The 25,185-nt window shown below is 45.0% G+C and overlaps 1 pseudogene; it reads left to right on the top strand.

The window, feature by feature from the left end:
* The window catches only part of LOC117513685, a 729,285-nt pseudogene extending 704,381 nt beyond the window's left edge, over positions 1-24,904 (top strand).
* The last annotated feature ends 281 nt before the right edge of the window (positions 24,905-25,185 follow it).

The raw sequence follows: 25,185 nt of genomic DNA, 5'->3' as shown, positions 1-25,185 counted from the left end.
AACTAAAATTATTTCCATGATCAAGGTCACCAGAGTAAGGTTCAGAATTACAAATGTATGATTCTTGTATTGACTGGGTTACTTGTAGGGAAAACAGACTCAGATCTGATGGCTGTGGTGGAGTGTGTTGAATAGCTAGGGTGAACCGTGTTACCTGATCCGAGAGTGCAGAGTTTGTGAACAAAGTTGATTTACCTGAGTTGCCATGGTTTAGTTGTTTTCTGTGTGTGCTCCAAGTTGCTATAGTGTGCCGTGTGTTGTGTGGGCCGCCAGAAGAGGAGGTACTGCTGGCCCACCACCAGAGGGCGCCCTGCCTGAAGTGCGGGCTTCAGGCACGAGAGGGCGCTGTCGCCTCCAGGAACTGCCGAGGTGACAGCTGTCACCCATCAACCATGACAGCTGTCACTGATCATCTACATCACATCTGGAATAAAAGCAGGAAGACACCTCCACCACATCGCCAAGATATCATCTTCATCGAGAGGTAATATCCTCAGCCTTTGAGGTAATCTACTAATCTATCTATTGTGAGTGTTTGCAGGAGTACCGGTCCTTAGTTTGTGGAGGCTGTGTGAGTGCAGGACGGCACTCTTTTCCTCTGAGGGATCACTGCTTACACGTATTGAGTGAGAGGTGGAGGTGGAATTCCCACCATAATTGTTACTGGGTGTACACACACCCACACTTGACTGTTTTTGTTTTCCGCCAGCAGTACCAGATCCGACACGCCGAGACGGTGGCCACCTGGGGACTTCGGGACTTGGCGGCTCCAGTATCCCTCGGGTTCGGTGGCGGTGGAAATCGTGTGGTTCCGGTTCGTCTCCAGACGGGCGTCTCCTATCGTCGAGCCTGCCCACACGACACCTTTATTGATTGACTTGTATACATTCTGTAATCTGCTGTGTTTGGTTGTGGCATTCACAACAGTAAAGTGTTCTAATTTAACTCCTTCTATTGTCCGTTCATTTACGCCCCCTGTTGTGGGTCCGTGTCACTACACTTTCCCAACACCGTGGGAGGTAAGAACCTTATGACCTGGGTCTGCCAATGCTGAGTTCAAATTTTCCAGGTTACTCTTACAGTATGCAGCACAAGGAGAGGACTCAGCTGCAAAAGGCAGTAACGTAAAAAGGTTGAACAGTGTATTTACAAATAATATTGAATAGTGAAGGATGTTGTAGGGGTTGCAGTGATGGACAGAGGGAGAAGCTCTGGACATTGGTGGGAAGCCAGGGAACAGCCGTAAAGTCAGGTGCGGTGCCATTGGAGTTAATGGCAGCTGATATCTGGGTGCTGAGAGAAGAAGCAAAATTATCAGGCAAAAAGACAAGGGAGACAAGAGAGCAAAAATTAGACATTCACAGAAGTTTCAGAGGCCAGTGTACAGCTGAGTAGAGTGGATATTCTGGCAAGGATCGAGTGGAAAACCAGGATAGATCTAGAGCAGGTTGATGAGAAACACGTGTGTCAGCCACCACAGGTGTTCCTAGTTGGCACCTTGACTGACAAAGCAATGATGTAGAAGAATGAAAACACAGCAAAAGAGAAAACATTTACAGATAATAAAGTTCAGGGATCATGGCAACAATGGAGAAATGCACGTGAGACCTGTCCTGAGAACAGCTCTACTTACATACAGGATAATGCCCATGTGTTGTATGAAGAAATGTTTCCAGCATGAACAATCTCAGTTTTCTGAATGTGAGACATATATTTGTCTAAAACACTGTGTAAAAGATACAATTTGACTCTAAAACTAAAAATATGAAATGTGGGTTTGGAAATTCTTCAAATTTTTTATGGCTACACATTTTTATTCATATGGACAACCTATTTTGGTGTTAGAACAAGGTCACAAAAGTAGTGTAATATATGAAAAGATTTCAAAACAATGTATAGTAATTGTTTTGTTTTTTTTTGTGTTTTTTTTTTACAAAAGACCGTCCAGCAGCGCCACCCACTGGGAACTATGAGGAAGCAATTTGCAAAATTCTAAAGCAGTGTATTTGTAAAATGTAATTTAACTATCTGGTGCTGTTGTCAAATAATTCCTTTTTGAATTGATAAAATCTATTATTGCTAAAAACTGATATGAAGAAATATGTGAATGTTCACTGAATTATATACAGGTGGCACTCATCAGGTCATTTACAAAGTTATATGAAGTTAGGAGCATTTGTTAAATCTGTCATGGTGTTAAATCTGTCATCTGTCATTCAAACTCATACAAAAAGTAAGAGAAATTTAGGATAACAATATGAAAATGTTCTTGCATGAAGTCCAGTGTCTTTTACCAGGACTGCTGTTTATTGCAAAGCCTTAAGCCGGCCTCTATGTGATGATTCAGCATGAATGTACATTACATCAGGATTGCAGGGAAAAACACATTGTAGATGTAGATTGTATATGGAGTAATTGCAATAGGTTCACGTTTGTTGCTGAAATGAGACCACAATGCAGCAGTTCAAGTACACTCAACAAAAATATAAACGCAACACTTTTGGTTTTGCTCCCATTTTGTATGAGATGAACTCAAAGATCTAAAACTTTTTCCACATACACAATATCACCATTTCCCTCAAATATTGTTCACAAACCAGTCTAAATCTGTGATAGTGAGCACTTCTCCTTTGCTGAGATAATCCATCCCACCTCACAGGTGTGCCATATCAAGATGCTGATTAGACACCATGATTAGTGCACAGGTGTGCCTTAGACTGCCCACAATAAAAGGCCACTCTGAAAGGTGCAGTTTTATCACACAGCACAATGCCACAGATGTCGCAAGATTTGAGGGAGCGTGCAATTGGCATGCTGACAGCAGGAATGTCAACCAGAGCTGTTGCTTGTGTATTGAATGTTCATTTCTCTACCATAAGCCGTCTCCAAAGGCGTTTCAGAGAATTTGGCAGTACATCCAACCAGCCTCACAACTGCAGACCACGTGTAACCACACCAGCCCAGGACCTCCACATCCAGCATGTTCACCTCCAAGATCGTCTGAGACCAGCCACTCGGACAGCTGCTGAAACAATCGGTTTGCATAACCAAAGAATTTCTGTACAAACTGTCAGAAACCGTCTCAGGGAAGCTCATCTGCATGCTCGTCGTCCTCATCGGGGTCTCGACCTGACTCCAGTTCGTCGTCGTAACCGACTTGAGTGGGCAAATGCTCACATTCGCTGGCATTTGGCACATTGGAGCGGTGTTCTCTTCACGGATGATGCGAAGGAGATGTGTTGCACTGCATGAGGCAAATGGTGGTCACACCAGATACTGACTGGTATCCCCCCCCCAATAAAACAAAACTGCACCTTCCAGAGTGGCCTTTTATTGTGGACAGTCTAAGGCACACCTGTGCACTAATCATGGTGTCTAATCAGCATCTTGATATGGCACACCTGTGAGGTGGGATGGATTATCTCAGCAAAGGAGAAGTGCTCACTATCACAGATTTAGACTGGTTTGTGAACATTATTTGAGGGAAATGGTGATATTGTGTATGTGGAAAAAGTTTTAGATCTTTGAGTTCATCGCATACAAAATGGGAGCAAAACCAAAAGTGTTGCGTTTATATTTTTGTTGAGTATATATTCAATGGTTGTAGTGCTGCATTTCCCATATTATCTATTGCACGATGTCACATATGTGTTAATACAGGCAGAGAGTCACACAGGCATGCATAGGTAAACACGTGCACACACACGTTTGCACACCAGCAAAACGGAAGCAAGAAACAGGCATGACACACTTACCTGTGACCAAAGCCTACTGGACTGGAAACAAGAATTTGAAATGTGGAGATGCACAATTCCTTGGTTGAAACCCAAAACAACAACTTCTGAAAGAAAAACAGGTATGCTCCTTGAAAGGAGCCAACTTCCAAGGTGTGCCCCAGAGTAGCCATAGAGAAGAAAAAATAGAAAAACAATTGCATGATGCTTAAAATTATATTGCATACATGCCACTATAACTAGTTCCCATGGTTTGATTGGTTCTTATTCGTTAAACAGTTTTGGCTGCACATGTATCCAATACATTCTTTTATACATCTGTATGAACAAACAAAATCTAGTCTGTGCTCAATAAAAATATTTCTGTGTTGGATAGCCACATAAACACACAATAGTATGTCTGTTGCTCTCAGTTTTATGCATCCTGTGCATGCATAACTTGCCACAGTGCAGGACCTAATCAAATCATGCAAACAAATTGTGTCTTGTGTCCACACAATACAGTAGCTTTTCCAAAGCTCCATATAGTAACGTGGCCTTGTATCTTTTTTCCTCGCTATTACTGTGGAGCTCTGCACAGACCAGATACAAGACCACAACGTTTGCAGTTACCGTCCTCTTTCTTTGCTGCATGGAAGAGATGGGGGTATAAAGTGTAACTTGTACGCTATTAGAATGAGGTCCTTATGCAATATGGTCCTGCATTACACTAATGGCCGTATGATACCTTTGTATCGCATTGCATCTTCATGTAATGTATGGCTGGCTTTAATCTGGGCATGCTTGTAATACTGTGGTCTTTATCTGGATTGGAGATGCAAAAACGAGATATCTAAGAGTGGGTATGGTGTAGGTTGAACTTGTGATCGACCAGTAGGGGCTTTTCAATGCCCGACACTAATATTTAGAGAGCGTGGGGTTGATGACTGATATATGATGCATCCGGAAGGTATTCACAGCACTGCACTTTTTCCACATTTTGTTATGTTACAGCCTTATTCCAAAATGGAGTAAATTAATTTTCCCTCAAATTCTACTCACAGAACCCCATAATGACAACATGAAAAAGTTTTTTTTTTTGCATATTTATTAAAAATAAAAAACTAAGAAAGGACATGTACATATATTCACACCCTTTGCTCAATACTTTGTTGATGCTTCTTTTGCAGCAATTACAGCCTCAAGTCTTCTAGAATATGATGCCACAAGCTTGGAGCACCTATCTTTGAGCAGTTTTGCCCATTTGTCTTTACAGCACCTCTCAAGCTCCATCAGGTTGGATGGGGAGTGTCGGTGCACAGCCATTGTCAGATCTCTCCAAATATATTAAATCAGATTCAAGTCTGGGCTCTGGCTGAGCCACTCAAGGACATACACAGAGTTGTCCTAAAGCCACTTCTTTGATATCTTGGCTGCGTGCTTAGGGTCATTGTCCTGCTGAAAGATGAACCATTGCCCCAGTCTGAGGTCAAGAGCGCTCTGGAGCAGGTTTTTATCCAGGATGTCTCTGTACATTGCTGCATTTATCTTTACGTCAATCCTGACTAGTCTCCCAGTTCCTGCCACTGAATAACATTCCCACAGCATGATACTGCCACTACCATGCTTCACTGTAGGGATGATGCCTGGTTTGCTCCAAACATGATGCTTGGCATTCATGCCAAAGTGTTCAATCTTTGTTTCATCAAACCAGAGAATTTTGTTTCTTGTGGTCTGGGAGTCTTTCAGGTGCCGTTTGGTAAACTCCAGTCGAGCTACCATGTGCCTGTCACTAAGACCCCTTCACGCATACGCCGACTGAGGCTGAATGGCATCAGAATGACACATCCGGCCACAGTCGGGAAGTGCTGAGGTGTGGTGTGAAGACAGACAGATGGCAGTCTTAGAGCAATCTTCATATTTGGTCCCCTCAGCTGTCCTGAGTGTGTTGCACAGTTCAAAACACTCTTGGCATTGTTGAGATGGAATGCATGTCTGACAGCGGTCTATGTGCAGTTTGTGCACCATCTGATCACAGTCGACATATTCTGACGGTGTCATAACAGCATTTGAAATGATCTGATTACAACTGATTGAGCTCTGAGATGAATCAGTCACCGCAAAGCCTGCTGGCATGTTGTGCCACGTAAGTCCACCTCCACTAGAGCCGGGCCAGGGAGGGCAAAGGAAATGTTGATATGTAATAACATGTATGTGGCATGCATTCATCATATGCGGTAAATGTGAACAGCGCGCAATCAAACCAAAAGCACCATGTGCCACTGCAGGTCAGTGTGTCACACAGTGCACATCGCTGCAGATCTGGACAGGCTGTTATAGCCATAATAGACCTTACAATATAAATATATCTCCATTTCTTCCCATGGGTGACATAAATAATGTGAAATATTGTGCCCATCAAATCTGTGATACCATGGGCAGGGGCGCCTCTCCGTTGTCTCATGTGTAGTAATGCATAATTGCACATGTCAGAGGGTCAAGCTGAATGGATCTCACTACTGTATGCATATTAATCCTTGATCACCATGTAACGCTGAAGGAGGTATGACGTGGAACTGTATCACCAGGCCATGACAACATTATTAAACATGAATCTCACCTCCAGCATGGCCCCAGGAATGTTTCACAGCACAGGGCGGACAGGAGCCAGAGACCACAGCCTGCAGTGAAAACCCTCTCACCCGGCTGCTGTGTGCTGCAAACAACCCTGGCATAAATAAATCCCATGTGGTATGTGGTATCCAGCTGGACATTGCAGTGTATAGAGTTGTGTTGTGTTGCTGTAGTGAACAAAAAAATAAAAAAGAACTTAAAGTTCACTGAAAATAAGGCAGTGTCTGACGAATATTGTGCACATAGGAAAGCTTGGCCCACTGCTAGCAAAGTTTAGCAGCAAAAGATGTCCAGTGGCTGACATCGGTGCAAAAGTGCACAAGCATTGCAGCTCATTCAGCCATTACGAACACACACACACAAGCACTGAGCAATTATTTCATCATTTCAGCACCTGTTCTACGCACACACACACGTGGTCAGTAGCGTTGGGAAGGAGAGATGTGATTGCATGAGTGAGTGAGTGACTGCATCAATGCCGGCTTGGACACAATATGGCATACGTTGGTTGTACTCTGATGTACAGTACCAGCAGGGCCTGTGCAAAGGGAGGAACACAGCGCTGTTGTGTGGGCCGCTGAAGAGGAGGTACTGCTGGCCCACCACCAGATGGCGCCCTGCCTGAAGTGCGGGCTTCAGGCACGAGGGGGCGCAGCCGCCTCACGGGAGCAGCCAGGAATGACAGCTGTCCCTCATCACCACCTGAGAGCTGTCACTCATCACCACCTCATCACCATCTCCATAAAAGCCGGGCAGCAACTCCACCTCCCTGCCGAGATATCGTTCTACCTCTCAGGTAAACTGCTCAGCCGTTTTTTGAGTCTTTCACAGACAGTTTTTGCTTCTGTATTGTTTGCAGTCGTTTCTGTGAGTGCTTGCAGCTGGAGGCTGGGTTTGTGGTTCGTGGAGGGCTGACATCTTCCCTCTCCACGCCAAACTTAGATAAGTACTCACTGTTACTGCATGTGCTGGGTTTCTGGATTGGAGGTGGAGGTTTTCCCTCCGTTTGAAACTAAGGACTGTTTGCTGGGTGTGCACACACCCACCATTAAACTGTTTCTGCTTCCTGCCAGCAGTACCAGATCTGACAGCTGGAGATGGTGGCCACCTGGGAACTCAGGACTTGGCGGCTTCAGTGTGCTCCGGATCTGTGGGCAGTGGAAATTGTGTGGGACCCGGCTCTTCTCTGGACAGACGTCTTCTATCCTCGAGCCTGCCCACACGTCACCTTTGTATATTTGAATTGATTCTAAATCTGCTATTGTCTGTATTCCGTTGTGCACATTCACAACATTAAATTGTTGTCTTTTGGCTCATCTATCGTCCATTCATTTACGCCCCCTGTTGTGGGTCCGTGTTACTACACCTTCACAACAGGATATCTCGGCCAACGTCATGGACTCAGAGGGGCATCAACCAACGTTTGAACAACCAATGGAAGAGCAGGGTGCACAGGCGCCAGCAGGAGATGTGTTAAGTGAGTGGCAGCAAATCTTAACCGCCTTCACTGCCCGGTTGGACTTAGTGACCGAGCAGAGCGAAATACTCAATCGCAGGATGGAGGCTTTCACCGCACAGGTGGAAGCGCCCACACGGGGCGTGGCTGCAGCTCCTCCTCCTGCTGTCCTGGTGCCGAATACAGAGATTCCAGTGGTCGTTCAACGAACCCCCCCACCGTCCCCTGAAGCATATATAAGTCCCCCGGAACCGTACGGAGGTTGTGTAGAGACATGCGCAGACTTCTTGATGCAGTGTTCGCTCGTCTTTGCACAGCGTCCCGTTATGTACGCGTCGGACTTTAGCCGGGTGGCTTATGTTATTAATTTGCTTCGAGGTGAGGCATGCTCCTCGGCTACGGTGCTCTGGGAGCAGAATTCATGGCTTCTATCGATATATACTGAGTTTGTGAGGGAGTTCAGAATGGTGTTTGATCACCCAAAAAGAGGCGAAACAGCTTCAACAGTGCTACTGTCGATGAGACAGGGGCGTCGGAGTGCAGCCGAGTATGCAGTCGACTTCCGCATCGCGGCTGCGAGGTCCGGCTGGAATACTGTTGCACTCCGTGCCGCCTTTGTAAACGGACTGTCTTTGGTCCTAAAGGAGCATCTGGTGGCTAAGGACGAGCCACGGGATTTAGACGGGCTTATCGACCTGGTCATACGATTAGACAATCGATTAAAAGAACGTCGTCGGGAGCAAGACGAAGGACGTGGCCGGGCACGAGCCGTCCCTCTCCCTTCCGGGTCCGAAAAGGCGCCGCCGTCCCCACGCTCCACAGCCTCAGCGCTCCGTGTGGTAACAGCTCCCCCTGCTGACGTTGCTAGGGAAACAAGCAGGGCCAAAATAAGATCAGATGACAGATTGAGGAGGCTGGCCCGCGGGGAGTGTTTTCTCTGCAGCTCAAAGGCGCACATACAGAAAAACTGCCCCAAATGGCCAAAACGACAACACTCGCCTTTAGAGACTGGGCTAAGGGTGGGACATAACATTCACATGGGACACACACGTATATCTGCACGCCTCCCAGTTAAGATCCTGAGTGGGGATCTAACCCTTCAAGCCCCAGCACTGGTGGACACGGGGTCGGAAGGGAATCTGCTTGACAGCAGATGGGCAAGGGAAGTAGGGCTCCCTCTAGTGGCGCTCCCTTCACCATTGAGGGTGCGGGCGCTAGATGGCACCCTTCTTCCATTAATCACACACAAGACACAACCAGTAACTCTGGTGGTGTCTGAGAATCATCGGGAGGAGATTGAGTTTTATGTAACTCCTTCTACCTCCCGCGTAATTTTGGGCTTTCCATGGATGATTAAACACAATCCCCGGATTGATTGGCCGTCTGGGGTTGTGGCTTAGTGGAGCGAAACCTGCCACCGGGTGTGTTTAGGATCCTCGGTTCCCCCGGTTTGACTGCTAACGAGGAGGAAAAAGTCCCCCCCAATCTGACTGCGGTGCCTGAGGAGTACCACGATCTTGCTGACGTCTTCAGCAAAGATCTGGCACTCACTCTTCCCCCACACCGGCCGTACGATTGCGCCATTGATCTGATCCTGGGCGTTGAGTACCCGTCCAGTAGACTGTACAACCTCTCACGTCCAGAGCGCGAATCAATGGAGACCTACATCCGGGACTCGTTAGCCTGCCGGGTTGATCCGGAACTCCACATCCCCGATGGGTGCTGGTTTCTTTTTTGTGGGCAAGAAAGACGGCGGACTCCGTCCATGCATTGATTACAGAGGGCTGAATGAGATTACAGTTCGCAATCAATACCCGTTGCCCCTGTTAGATTCCGTGCTCACGCGCCTGCATGGAGCCAATATTTTCACTAAAATGGATCTTAGGAATGCTTACCACCTGGTTCGGATCCGGAAGGGAGACGAGTGGAAGACGGCATTTAACACCCCGTTAGGTCACTTTGAGTACCTGGTCATGCCGTTCGGCCTCACTAACGCCCCCGTCACGTTCCAAGCCTTGGTAAACGACGTTTTGCGGGACTTCCTGCACCGGTTCGTTTTCGTATACCTGGACGATATACTCATCTTTTCCCCGGATCCTGAGACTCATGTCCAGCATGTACGTCAGGTCCTGCAGTGGTTGTTGGAGATCCGGCTGTTTGTGAAGGGCGAGAAGTGCGAGTTCCACCGCACTTCTTTGTCCTTCCTGGGGTTCATAATCTCCTCCAACTCCGTCGCCCCTGATCCGGCTAAGGTTGCGGCGGTGAGAGATTGGCCCCAACCGACAAGCCGTAGGAAGCTGCAACAGTTCCTCGGCTTTGCAAATTTCTACAGGAGGTTCATTAAGGGCTACAGTCAGGTGGTTAGTCCCCTGGCCCCAACCGACAAGCCGTAGGAAGCTGCAACAGTTCCTCGGCTTTGCAAATTTCTACAGGAGGTTCATTAAGGGCTACAGTCAGGTGGTTAGTCCCCTGACAGCCCTGACCTCCCCAAAAGTCCCCTTCACCTGGTTGGATCGGTGCGAAGCCGCGTTTAGGGAGTTGAAACGCCGGTTCTCGACTGCCCCAGTTCTGGTGCAGCCCGATCCTAGCCGCCAGTTCGTCGTTGAAGTGGATGCCTCTGACTCAGGGATAGGAGCCTTGCTGTCCCAGAGCAGGGAGTTCGATAAGGTCCTCCACCCTCGTGCCTATTTTTCCCACAGGTTGACCCCAGCAGAACGGAACTACGACGTGGGCAATCGGGAACTCCTTGCGGTGAAGGAGGCTCTTGAGGAGTGGAGACACCTGTTGGAGGGAGCTGCGGTGCCATTCACGGTTTTCACGGACCATCTGAACCTGGAGTACATCCGGGCCGCCAAGCGTCTGAACCCCAGGCAAGCCCGCTGGTCACTGTTCTTCGGGCGTTTTGACTTCCAGATCACCTACCGCCCCGGGACCAAGAACCAGAGATCTGACGCCTTGTCCTGCGTACATGAAGAGGAGGTCAAAACGGAGCTGTCAGATCCTCCGGAACCAATCATCCCCGAGTCCACTATCGTAGCCACCCTCACCTGGGACGTGGAGAAGACCGTCCGGGAGGCCCTGGCACTGAGCCCGGACCCGGGGACCGGCCCGAGGAACTGACTGTACGTCCCACCAGAGGCCAGAGCTGCAGTCCTGGACTTCTGTCATGGTTCCAAGCTCTCCTGTCACCCAGGGGTGCGAAGAACCGTGGCAGTGGTCCGGCAGCGCTTCTGGTGGGCGTCCATGGAGGCCGACATCCGGGAATATGTCCAGGCCTGTACCACCTGTGCCAGGGGCAAGGCGGAGGACAAGAAGACTCAAGGACTCCTCCAGCCGCTTCCGGTGCCTCATCGCCCCTGGTCGCACATCGGCCTAGACTTTGTCACGGGCCTCCTGCCGTCCCAGGGCATGATGACCATTCTCACGGTATTGGACCGATTCTCCAAGACGGCCCACTTCATGGCCCTCCCGAAGCTCCCAACAGCCCAGGAGACCGCAGACCTCCTGGTCCACCACGTTGTACGTCTGCATGGGATACCAACTGACATTGTCTCGGATCGTGGTCCTCAGTTCTCCTCTCACGTCTGGAGGAGTTTCTGCAGGGAACTGGGGGCCACCATGAGCCTCTCGTCCGGGTATCATCCACAGACGAATGGACAGGCAGAGCGGGCGAACCAGGAACTTGAACAGTCCCTCCGCTGCGTGACCTTCGCGCACCTGGCGGCCTGGAGTGACCATCTGGCCTGGATCGAGTATGCTTATAACAACCAGGTGTCCTCTGCCACCGGCCTCTCCCCATTTGAGGTGTGTTTGGGGTACCAGCCCCCATTGATTCCAATGGTGGAGGGAGAGGTCGGTGCCCCCTCGATCCAGGCCCACCTACGAAGATGCCGTCGGGTGTGGCGCACCGCCCGGACGAGGGCCAAGGCCCATGCAGACCGCCGGCATTCCCCGGCCCCTTCCTACCAGCCCAGGCAGGAGGTGTGGCTTTCAACAAAGGACATCCCCCTCCAAGTGGACTCCCCTAAGTTGAAGGACCGATACATTGGACCATTCAAAATCCTCAAGATCCTCAGCCCGGCCGCAGTGAAGCTACAGCTCCCAGCTTCACTGCGGATCCACCCAGTTTTTCATGTTTCATGTATCAAGCCACGCCACACCTCACCCCTCTGCACCCCCGAACCGGCATTGCCTCCTGCCCGGATCATTGATGGGGAGCCTGCTTGGACTGTTCGCAGGCTCCTGGATGTCCGTCGAAAGGGCCGGGGGTTCCAGTATTTGGTGGACTGGGAGGGTATGGACCCGAAGAACGCTCCGGGGTGAAGAGGAGCTTCATCCTGGACCCGGCCCTCCTGGCCGACTTCTACACCCGCCACCCAGACAAGCCTGGAGGGGGGGGTCCTGTTGTGTGGGCCGCTGAAGAGGAGGTACTGCTGTCCCACCACCAGAAGGTGCCCTGTCTGAAGTGCGGGCTTCAGGCACGAGGGGGCACAGCCGCCTCACGGCAGCAGCCGGGAATGACAGCTGTCCCTCATCACCACCTGACAGCTGTCACTCATCAACACCTCATCACCATCTCCATAAAAGCCGGGCAGCAACTCCACCTCCCTGCCGAGATATTGTTCTACCTCTCAGGTAAACTGCTCAGCCGTTTTTTGAGTCTTTCACAGACAGTTTTTGCTTCTGTATTGTTTGCAGTCATTTCTGTGAGTGCTTGCAGCTGGAGGCTGGGTTTGTGGTTCGTGGAGGGCTGACGTCTTCGCTCCCCACGCCAAACTTCTATAAGTACTCACTGTTACTGCACGTGCCGGGTTTCTGGATTGGAGGTGGAGGTTTTCCCTCCGTTTGAAACTAAGGACTGTTTGCTGGGTGTGCACACACCCACCATTAAACTGTTTCTGCTTCCTGCCAGCAGTACCAGATCTGACAGCTGGAGACGGTGGCCACCTGGGAACTCAGGACTTGGCGGCTCCAGTGTGCTCCGGATCCGTGGGCAGTGGAAATCGTGTGGGACCCGGCTCTTCTCTGGACAGACATCTTCTATCCTCGAGCCTGCCCACACGTCACTTTTGTATATTTGACTTGATTCTAAATCTGCTATTGTCTGTATTCCGTTGTGCACATTCACAACATTAAATTGTTGTCTTTTGGCTCATCTATCGTCCGTTCATTTACACTCCCTGTTGTGGGTCCGTGTTACTACACCTTCACAACAAGCGCTGCCTCCAGACGTTCGGACATCAGGCAGCCTTCAGTGCCTTTTATGGCTGTCTGACAGCAGTCTGTGTCATCTAACTGTTGTCTAAATATGCTTTGGATGCGATCGTGCAGGTGTGGACGAGGTAATCTGGATGGGATCTGCCCACAGTCGACACTCCTCTTTCCCTCTCGACTGCTTCCAGATTATGGTTATTTTTGCTGTGTCGGCTTGGTTCCTACACATTCATGCTGTGTGTGATGGGAGCTTAAGGAGTGGCTTTCTTTGGACAACCATACATGCCTGATTGATGGATTGCTGCAGAGATAGTTGTCCTTCTGGAAAGTTCTTTTCTCTCCACAGAGGAATGCTGGAGCTCTGACAGTTCTGGTGGAACTGAAATTCTTCCATTTGCGAATGATGGAGGTCACTGTGCTCACTGGGACCTTCAAAGCAGCAGAAATGTTTCTGTATGCTTCCCCAGATTTGTGTCTTGAGACAATCCTGTCTCCAAGGTCTAAAGACAATTCCTTTGACTTCATGCTTAGCTTTTGCTCTGACATGCACTGTCAGCTGTGGGACCTTATATGTATGTAGACAGGTGTGTACCTTTCCAAATCATGTCCAATCAAAAGAATTTACCCCAGTTAAGTTGTAGAGACATCTCAAAGATGATCAGTGGAAACAGGATGCACCAGAGCTCAATTTTGAGCTCTATGGCAAAGGCTGTGAATACTTATGCACACCTGATTTCTGAGTTTTGTTTTTTTTTTTTGTAATAAATTTGCAAAAAATAAATTTGCAAAAAAAAAATGAATTTCATCCATTTTGGAATGTGGCTGAAAAAGTGAAGTGAATAGTTTACAGATGCACTGTATCCTTTTTTTTTTCTTTCCCCCTGAGAATCTGATAAAACACAAGAATTTAACAGCAATTAATTTAATGGTGTCCAGGGACCAACTCCAAATGTAGAGATGCTGCCTTAGTCAAGGGCAAAGAAAGGAGCGGACCCTAATGACCATATGGCCATGTTTCTTTTGTTTTATTTATGTATTGATTTATTTTTGGGAGGGAGGGTGAAAGTAGGAGGAAACTGGAGTCCTTGCAGGAAACCCACACAGACACAGGGAGAGTGTGTAAATTCCACACATAAAGGAACTGGGCATAGGTGGAGTCAAGCCCAGACCTTCTTGCTGTAAGGGTAAAGACCCCCAAATAACACACAAACTTGCTGAATGTAAACAATTATTGAAAAATGTTGTTTCGAAATACAGTAGTGTTCAGGTTCAGGTGGAGGTTTCTTCCTGTTAAAAGGGAGTTTTTCCTTCCCAATGTCGCCAAGTGCTTGCTCACAGGGGGTCGTTTTGACCGTTGGGGTTTTTCTGTAATTATTGTATGGCTTTGCCTTACAATATAAAGCACCTTGGGGCAACTGTTTGTTGTGATTTGGCGCTATATAAATAAAATTGATTTGATTTGATTTGATTCAGAATAATAGTAGTGCTATGTGACTAAAAAGATTAATCCAGGTTTTGAGCATATTTCTTATTGTTACATGGGAAACAATGTACCAGTAGATTCAGTAGATTCTCACAAATCCAACAAGACCAAGCATTCATGATATGCACACTCTTAAGGCTATGAAATTGGGCTATTAGTAAAAAAAAAAGTAGAAAAGGGGGAGTTCACAATAATAGTAGCATCTGCTGTTGACGCTACAAACTCAAAACTGTTATGTTCAAACTGTTTTTTTAGCAATTCTGTGAATCACTAAACTAGTATTTAGTTGCATAACCACAATTTTTCATGATTTCTTCACATCTGCGAGGCATTCATTTTGTTGGTTTGGAACCAAGATTTTGCTGGTTTACTAGTGTGCTTGGGGTCATTGTCTTGTTGAAACACCCATTTCAAGGGCATGCCCTCTTCAGCATAAGGCAACATGACCTCTTCAATTATTTTGACATATCCAAACTGATCCATGATACCTGGTATGCGATATATAGGCCCAACACCATAGTATGAGAAACATGCCCATATTATGATGCTTGCACCACCATGCTTCACTGTCTTCACTGTGAACTGTGGCTTGAATTCAGAGTTTGGGGGTCGTCTCACAAACTGTCTGCGGCCCTTGGACCCAAAAATAACAGTTTTACTCTCATCAGTCTACAAAATATTCCTCCATTTCTCTTTAGGCCAGTTGATGTGTTCTTTAGCAAATTGTAACCTCTTCTGCACATGTCTTTTATTTAACAGAGGGACTTTGCAGGGGATTCTTGCAAATAAATTAGCTTCACACAGGCGTCTTCTAACTGTCACAGCACTTACAGGTAACTCCAGACTGTCTTTGATCATCCTGGAGCTGATCAATGGGTGAGCCTTTGCCATTCTGGTTATTCTTCTATCCATTTTGATGGTTTTCTGTTTTCTTCCATGCATCTCTGCTTTTTTGTCCATTTTAAAGCATTGGAGATCATTGTAGATGAACAGCCTATAATTTTTTGCACTTGCGTATAGGTTTTCCCCTCTCCAATCAACTTTTTAATCAAACTACGCTGTTCTTCTGAGCAATGTCTTGAATGTCCCATTTTCCTCAGGCTTTCAAAGAGAAAAGCATGTTCAACAGGTGCTGGCTTCATCCTTAAATAGGGGACACCTGATTCACACCTGTTTGTTCCACAAAATTGACGAACTCACTGACCGAATGCCACACTACTATTATTGTGAACACTCCCTTTTCTACTTTTTTACTAATAGCCCAATTTCATAGCCTTAAGAGTGTGCATATAATGAATGCTTGGTTTTGTTGGATTTGTGAGAATCTACTGAATCTACTGGTACCTTGTTTCCCATGTAACAATAAGAAATATACTCAAAACCTGGATTAATCTTTTTAGTCACATAGCACTACTATTATTCTGAACACTACTGTAGATCTACCCTCTGTTACCAACAAGCTGAGTGCAGAGCAGCTTGTTAAAAACCTGGATGAAAAAACAGACATTGTTTCAATGAAAAATAGAAATTTTTTTAGATGTTCTTATTTAATAGACCTTTTCTTGAACTCATTTTAAATTTTCTGCTCTCTACATTACCACTCTGCCTCCTCTGATACTTGAGAATTCTTTTATGTTGTATGAATGTGTATGGGTGGCTGTGGAACTGTAGAAACTTACAGTGCTCTCCAACAGTAATGGAACACTTGCAATTTCACACATTTTTGTTCATGCCATTTCAAATACAAAAAAAAAAATATATATTTTACTTAACCCTCTGGGGCCGACGCCATCGTATACGACAGCTAAGACCAAGCTTTACTAAATTATAAATAACTTTTGAATGATATGAGATAGAAACTTTCTCTTTTTTTTTGCTGAAACATTAACTCCACGGACTTTCGAGCTAGCCATGAGCCGTCTTTGTACTCCTCATAGAAGCTGTGTGATGACGTGCAAAATGTGAGAGTCCAGTCGGAGTTGGTTCACCATCACATGGTTTTCCAAAATCCAATCGTAGGGCAGATTTACCTCACGTGAAAAGCCAAAGATCGCTTTCAGGAGTGATATGTTACTAGTTGGCCTATTTGAATAGCCCCCTGGGTGCTCCAATGAGTACATACTATTAGTACAGGGGTGGCCAAGTTCGGTCCTCGAGATCCACCTTCCTGACACTCTTAGTTGTCTCCCTGCTCCAACACACCTGAATCCAATGAAAGACTCATTAGCAGACTTTTAATGAGCCTTTCATTGGACTCAGGTGTGTTGGAGCAGGGAGACAACTAAGAGTGTCAGGAAGGTGGCTCTCGAGGACCGAACTTGGCCACCCCTGTATTAGTACATAGTCAGTGTGCCCTGCGCCATTATGCACAGCGATCATTGAAAGCAGGAGCAGACGGAGAGCCTTTAATGACAATCTCACGTGCTCAAACAAAGTGTGTGTAACTATCAGGATTGCTCCACCAGTTTGCATGTGAATGTTACTGGATAACTCTGTTGCTTTCTCTGCGTAAAGCACTGTTTACCATATCAATGGACAACAAAACGCATAGACCATTTTGTATATATTGTTCAAAATGTGCATTTGTGTTTATTGTTTGAACCTTTTTGTTGTACAGCCTTTCACACAAGACCTCAAATTACCTTTATAAAGTGTCAAAACAGTTGTTTATTATAGTTTGCTGTGTGTTTTGAATAAATGTGTGTGGAAAATTATTTTTCGCTTTATTTTTTCCTTGCCTATTTTTGAATGTAAACCTTTATTACACTTATAAAACTCAAGAAAAAAATGTATATTCTGAAAGCACAGGTTGTCCTGAAAAAAGAGACATAAAGCTTGATTGTGCGATGCAGGGAGAGCTGTTAACAGCAATAATAAAACATTTATGCCAGGCGAGTGAACTGTCCAAAAAAATGCCCTCGGACCCCAAGAGGGTTAAACTCAAATTGAAAGAAAATTTCTAGTACTTCATATAAATTAATTAAAACAATAGCAATCAGAGATTTCTGACATCTGCCAATCTGGATCTGCATCATCCCCAAACTTTAGTGGAGTCTTTCATGCCCTAATATCTATATGTGGTGCAAATTTGGTGAGAATCTATGAAGTAGTTTTGACATAATCCTTCAAAGCCTATATAAAGTGAAACGTGATCCGGAATCCGGATCTGGATCAACTCTAAAATTTTCTTCTATGGCCTAATATCTATCTGTGGTGACAATTTCGTCAAAATCCGTGCAGTAGTTTTGATGTAATCCTGCTAACAGACAGACAAATAAATGCTGATGATTTCATTGCATCCTTGGCGGACGTAAATATAAAAGTCAAGATGATGAGTTGCATACAGTAAGTAATGGAATACTTTGGTATAATACCTGTAAATAATCAGTTTTATTGCCAGTTTTCTTCAGATAAGTCAGGGAATGGATACATTAACATTTTCAAGACACTGAATTTGTCTTGGGCTTTATTTACATAATTTATGAAGAAATACAAACAGTATGGCACTCTATGGTAAATCTTTGAATCAATGAAGTTGGGACGTTGTGTAAAATCTAAATAAAAACAGAATACAATGATTTGCAAGTCCTCTTCAACCTATATTCAATTGAATATACCACAAAGTCAAGATATTTAATGTTCAAACTGATAAACCTTATTTTGTGCAAATATTAGTTCATTTTGACATGGATGCCTGCAACACGTTTCAACAAAGCTGGGACAGTGGTATGTTTCCCACTGTATTACATCACCTTTCCTTCTAACAACACTCAATAAGCATTTGGGAACTGAGGACACTAATTGTTGAAGCTTTGTAGGTGGAATTCTTTCTCATTCCTGCTTGATGTATGACTTCAGTTGTTCAACAGTCCGGGGTCTCCGTTGTCATATTTTGTGCTTCGTAATGCGCCACACATTTTCAATGGGCAACAGGTCTGGACTGCAGGCAGGCCATTCTAGTACCTGCACTCTTTTACTATGAAGCCATGCTGTTGTAGCACGTGCAGAATGTGGCTTGGCATTGTCTTGCTGAAATAAACAGGGACGTCCCTGAAAAAGACGTTGCTTGGATGGCAGCATGTGTTGCTCCAAAACCTGGATGTACCTTTCAGCAGTGATGGTGCCATCACAGATGTGTAAGTTGCCCATGCCATGGGCACTAAAACACCCCCATATCATCATAGATGCTGGCTTTTGAACTTAGCACTGGTAACAATGTGAATGGTCTTTTTCCCCTTTTGTCCAGAGGACACGACGTCCATAATTTCCAAAAACAATTTGAAATGTGGACTCATCAGACCAAAGCACACTTTTCCACTTTTCGTCTGTCCATTTCAAATGAGCTCATGCCCAGAGAAAGCAGCGGCGTTTCTGATGGTTTTCGGCCTTGCTGCATACATATAGAAAGTTCTCCAAATTCTCTGAATTTTCTGATTATGTTATGGACTGTAGATGATGGAATACCTAAATTCCTTGGAATTGAATATTGAGAAATATTGTTCTTAACCTGCTCGACTATTTTTTCATTCAGTTGTTCACAAAATGGTGATCTTTGCTTGTGAACGGCTGAGACTTTTGGGGATGCTCCTTTTATACCCAATCACGAGTGTCCTCAGTTCCCAAAACTTATTGAGTGTTGTTAGAAGGAAATGTGATGCAACACAGTGGTAAACATACCACTGTCCCAACTTTTTTGAAACGTGTTGCAGGCATCCATTTCAAAATGAGTAAATATTTGCACAAAAACAATAAAGTTTATCAGTTTGAACATTAAATATCTTGTCTTTGTGGTGTATTCAATTGAATATAAGTTGAAGAGGATTTGCAAATCGTATTCTGTTTTTTTTTATTTACATTTTACACAATGTCCCAACTTCACTGGAATTGGGGTTGTAGTTCTCAAAACTGAGGGACTGTGCAAGAACGAGAAGAGGGAGGAAAGCCATCAAGACACCCAGACAACCCAGAAGAAGTTAAAGGCTTCTTTGGGAAAATAACCTGTGCATACGTGTATAACTTCGATCACGGACAAACAGAGCACAGCTGATATATGTCGTTTGGTTTGCTTATGTATTTTGGGTCAAGGATGAACACTGCCAAAAGAGAACATTGATAGGACAAATATTTTTGGAGAAACTAGGGATATTAAATGTTGTGCAAATGTTGCTATTTTGATTTTGGACTAACATGCCATTCCAGCAGGGGGCAGTAAATATACTCTATATAATATAATTGAAAATATGTTAAAAATACGAGGTCTATTAGATAATAAACCGACCCTTTTATTTTTTTTTTAACTATATGGATTTGAATGACGTGCAATTGCACCAATCATGCTTGAACCCTCGTGTGCATGCGTGAGTTTTTTCACGCGTGTCGGTAATGTCATTTCCCTGTGGGCAGGCCTTGAGTGAGATGTGGTCCCGCCCTCTCGGCTGAATTCCTTTGTTTCCTTTGTTCGAGACGGCGCGCGTTGCTTTATCAAAATTTTTTCTGGACCTGTGAGGAATATCCGAGTGGACACTATTCGAGAAATTAAGCTGGTTTTCGGTGAAAAGTTTAACGGCTGATGAGAGATTATGGGGTGTTTCTGTCAGTGTAAGGACTTCCCACGGAGCGGGACGTCATGTAGCGCTTCCAGGCGCCGTCGTCGGCCTGTTTTGACCTGAAAACATCCTAATTTAAGGCTTAATTCACCCAGGACGTCGTGAGAGAACAGAGAAGATTCAGAAGAGGCCGGCATGAGGACTTTATGTGGACATTCCACTGTTTAAGGACATTTTTTAATGAAAGACATGCGCGCAAATTCGCTGAGTTGTTTCCGTGACGACTCGGCAAATCTGTGTGCACCGTGACAGGAAAAACACCTCCGTGTTGAAAACCATTTGTAAAATTCAGGCGGCTTTTGATGGCTTTCAACAAGTGAGTAACTGAGAAATTGTTTAACAGCTTGGGCATGTTCCAACTTGCCCGTTAAGGTTTCCAACACGGAGGTGTTTTTCCTGTCGCGACCCCCGCGGTCGGGTCCGGCCCGACATGCGACTCTGCCCGCACGTTCTTTCATTACAAAATGTCCGTTAACAATGGAATGTCCGAATAAACTCCTCATGCCGACTTCTTCTGAAAGTTCTTTGTTCTCTGACGACTTACTGGGTCAACAGAGCCTGAAATGTGGAAGTTTTCAACTTGAAACGGCGAGACGCTGCCGCCTCAAAGCGCAGTTTGCCGTCAGGCGCCGTGGGCCGTCCTTACGGCGACACTACCAGACCAAAATCTCTCATCAGCCGTTAAAATTTTTACCGAAAACCAGCTGAATTTATCGAATGGTGTCCACTCAGTTGTGCCTTACAGTTTTGAAAAAATTTTGATCAAACAAAGCAGCAGTCTCTGAGCCATTCCTAAACAATGAAAAAAATCGACCAGAGGGTGGGCGACTCCTCACTCAAAGACTGCCCACAGGCGAATGACGTAACCGACAGGCGTGAAAAAACTCTCGCATGCCCACGAGGGTTCAAGCATGTCTGATGTAATCACACGTGATTCAAATCCATATGGTTTTTGAAAAAAATAATAAGGTTGGATACTTTTCTAACAGACCTCATACACAGATGACACAAGAAACTCAAAACAGTTACTTTCATGGTGGTCCAAAAATCTAATGACAAAATAGAAGTAAAAATAAAATAAAATAAAAATGATAATACTAATAGTGTGTATATAATAACAAGAACCTAAAAAATATATAAATACATTAAGACAATAAACTAACATAAAAAAATTTACATAATTATCCTTTATCCTTGGCAACCAGGATCCACGTGCAGTGCTCATTCACGTGCTGGACGAGCCTCCTCTGTGACGCAATGATGTCCAGCAGCACTTTGGGGGTGTGCATCCTCTGATTTGATTTGATTTATTCAGCAATAACATTGTAAGGCCCTTTGGCTGTTCCCTTTTTTTCCAGTCAGGTTCTCCAGAGCTGATCAAAAATGTCCTCCTGCTTTTTGGCTCTGATTGACAGATGATGTAAAATTTCCACACCGCGGCACTGAGCAGAAAGATTTCCCTGATTTAGAGACACATATGTGCTCTGTGGGAGAGCTGGATTTGAAAGGACTGTGTCATTTAATAAAAGCATGATGTCATAATTCCTCCCTAACTGTGCATCGCCTTCACAGCGGGAGCATCAAAGAACTTCCACCACACGTCCAGAGACAGAGAGATGGAGAGAGAGAGCGCTCCGGATAAAGAAGATTAAAAAGGACATACCACTGCTGCTCCTGAAGACTTGTGCACCTCACTAAAAAAAACGAAGAAAAAAAAAATAACATTAAATGCATACATCCAGAAAGCTTTAATGGAAATCCTGATGTGCCCTGCAATTGTGGCCAAGCTTGCAGCAGCACGGCCACTTTCAGAAGTGGCTGTTTCTCTCTGATCATCTCTTTTATCTATTTTAGCGTACTTCCTAGCAGCTTGTGCATGCCCCCGAACAGTTCTCTCACATTCGGAGGCCCAACCGTGTACATTAAGAACATACTACAAGGACCCATGTCGGCTTGTGGACTTTGAACAGTCCAAAATCTAGGTGCGACACTTGCCCTGAGAGGGAAAAGCACCACCCAGCAAACATCGCATGAAATCAATTTCCCTCGCAGTTGCCGTTTGCAGGCCATCGCAGCCAAGTGAGATAGTACCCTAAGGAAATGAAATTGATAAGCCCATCACAATCAGTAATCAATAAGCAGAATCAATAATGGCATCAGTATTGAAAAGATCCTATCAGTTCTCATCCCGAAATATGTTTCATCATCACATTTTAGTGCAGACCTGACTATATACAGTACAATGTTTATTTCCTTTCTAATGCCCCCTCCCCAATATGCCTCTTCGATGGTGTTTTCCTTTGTTAATTTTTTGTATTATTATTTTTGCATGAGACATGATTGATACGTATTGTTTAATTATACATGGTTTTATAGCTGAGCATATTTAATATAAAGCTGTAACTACAGTGCACCAGGGAAGTGTTCAACACTCTTCACTTTTTCCACATTTTGTTATGTTACGGCCTTATTACAAAATGGAGTAAATTCATTTTTTCCCTCAACATTCTGCTCACAACACCCCATAATAACAACATGATTTTTTTATCTTTATTTTTTTGCTAAATTATTAAAAATAAAAGACTAAGAATTCACATGTATATAAGTATTTCCACCCTTTGCTCAGTACTTTATTGATGCACCTTTGGCAGTAATTACAGCCTCAGGTCTTCTTGAATGTGATGCCACAAGGTTTGCACACCTATCTTTGTGCAGTTTTGCCCATTCCTCTTTGCAGCACCTCTCATGCTCCATCAGATTGGATGGGGAGTGTTTTCAGATCTCTCCAGAGATGTTCAATGGGATTCAGGTCTGGGCTCTGGTTGGGCCACTCAAGTACATTCACAGAGTTGTCCTGAAGCCACTCCTTTGATATCTTGGCAGTGAGCTTTGGTTCATTGTCCTGCTGAAAGGTGAACTGTTGCCCCAGTTTGAGGTCAAAATCGCTCTGGACCAGGTTTTCATCCAGGATGTCTCTGTACATTGCTGATTCATTTTTCCCTCAATCCTGACTAGTCTCCCAGTTCCTGCTGCTGAAAAACATCCCCACAGCATGATGCTGTCACCACCATGTTTCACTGTAGCGATGGTGCCAGATTTCCTCCAAACATTATGTCTGGCATTCACGCCAAAGAGTTCAATCATTGTGTCATCAGACCAGATAATTTTGTTTCTCATGTTCTGAAAGTCATTCAGGTGCCTTTTGGCAAACTCCAGGTGGGCTGCCATGTGCCTTTTACTAAGGACTGGCTTCTGTCTGGTCACTCTACCATACAGTCCTGATTGGTGGATTGCTGTAGAGATGGTTGTCGTTTTGGAAGGTTCTTCTCTCTTGACAAAGGAATGTTGGGGCTTTGACTGAGGGACCATCAGGTTCTTGGTCACCTCCATGACTAAGGCCCTTCTGCTGTGACTGCTCAGTTTAGACAGGTGGCCAGCTCTAGGAAGAGTCCTGGTGAATCTAAACGTCTTCCATTCACAGATGATGGAGGCCACTGTGCGTATGGGGACCTTCGAGCAGCAGAAATAATTGTGTACCCTTTCTCAGATTTGTGCCTTGACACAATCCTGTCTCAGAGGTCTACAGACAATTCCTTTGAGTTCATGCTTGGTTTGTGCTCTGACACGCATTGTCAGCTGTGGGACCTTATATGTAGACAGGTGTGTGACTTTCCAAATCATGTCCAATCAACTGAATTTACTCAAGGTGGACTCCAATTAAGCTGTAGAAACATCTTAACAATGATCATTGGAAACAGGATGCACCTGAGCTCAAGTTTGTGCTTCATGGCAAAAGCTGTGAATAATTATGCACATGTGATTTCTCTGTTTTTTTTTTTTATTTTAATAAATTAGCAAACAGAAAAAAAGAAAAAGAAAAACATTTTCACATTGTCATTATGGGGTATTGTGTGTAGAATTTTAAGGGGTGGGGGAGAATGTCATCCATTTTGGAATAAAGCTGTAACATTAAAAAAAATGTGGAAAAAGTGAAGCACTGTGAATACTTTCTGGATGCACTGTACATTACCATGAAAAATTTTATGCATTGCATTTTTTTTTTCAGATTTTTGCACCATCCTGTAATTCTAGGTTCTCATTAAAATAAGCAGTGGGTACAGTGAGCTTCCTGATGAAGGATCTCTTCCGCATACAGGCATGATGATGTTATAAGTACTTTATCCATGTATGTGATTTGCGCTCGGTCTTGGCTGATAATTTGACTTTAGGTCTGAGAATCAGTGCATCTGTAATACAAAACACTATTCAGCAGCACACAGGCATCATTCAGTGCAGCAGTAGTGAGCAGAGTAAATGTGAAGGAGTGTTTTCAGCATTCGTTATTGTTCGTGGGATGTAATCTGTCAAACTAAATTCGGTCATCACTTTCTGATGATCTGAAGCTCTTACGGTCAGTCTCAGTGGGGCTTCTGGGTGAAAAAGAGGAGACTAAAACAAGTGTAGCGTCTTAAAAGCTGTAAGTTTGCAAATGTGAAACTGTGAAGATACTATTGTGCTTCCGTTCTTCCAGTAAATAGGTCGTGAGCAAAGCATAAGGAGGTCTGCTTGCCTCGAGCAGTGATTATGAAATGAGCACCCTGGGAGATCCGCCCACTGCAAAGCAACTGAAAGCAGCTCAAAGCAGGAGTATGAAAGTCTGCAGGGTTCAAGCATGCTGATTTTTAAGTAAACTCTCTCTTCCTGTTTTTTTCTTCCTCAGCCTTCCTGAAGTCGACGCTGTGATGCCGTCAGGCCTGAAGGTGAAAGAAGCAGGGACAAGCAAAGGAATACTTGCAAAGGAAGAGGAGTTGGTCGCCCAGTATTTCTCTTTCTGAACTGCAAAAAACAAATAAAAAATCCCAACTCTGTCAAATAGGTACTGGGACAGGGAGCTACGGTTGGAGTGCAATCAAAACTGCAGTTTTTGAAAGTCATGTTGGTGATATACATTTCAAACCATGTACAATATGGCACGTCACCAAAAATTTAAACAGAAAATAAGTAGCGGCAATTCACTATGGTACTATGGTATTCTTATTTTTCGTCTGATTCTACTAGAGGCAGAGGATTTGTTTTACT

The sequence above is a fragment of the Thalassophryne amazonica genome, chromosome 1 (genome assembly GCF_902500255.1).
Source record: "Thalassophryne amazonica chromosome 1, fThaAma1.1, whole genome shotgun sequence".
Taxonomy (NCBI): Eukaryota; Metazoa; Chordata; class Actinopteri; order Batrachoidiformes; family Batrachoididae; genus Thalassophryne; species Thalassophryne amazonica.
Note: the sequence above shows the minus strand (reverse complement) of the source record. Positions and strands in the feature narration are given on the sequence as shown.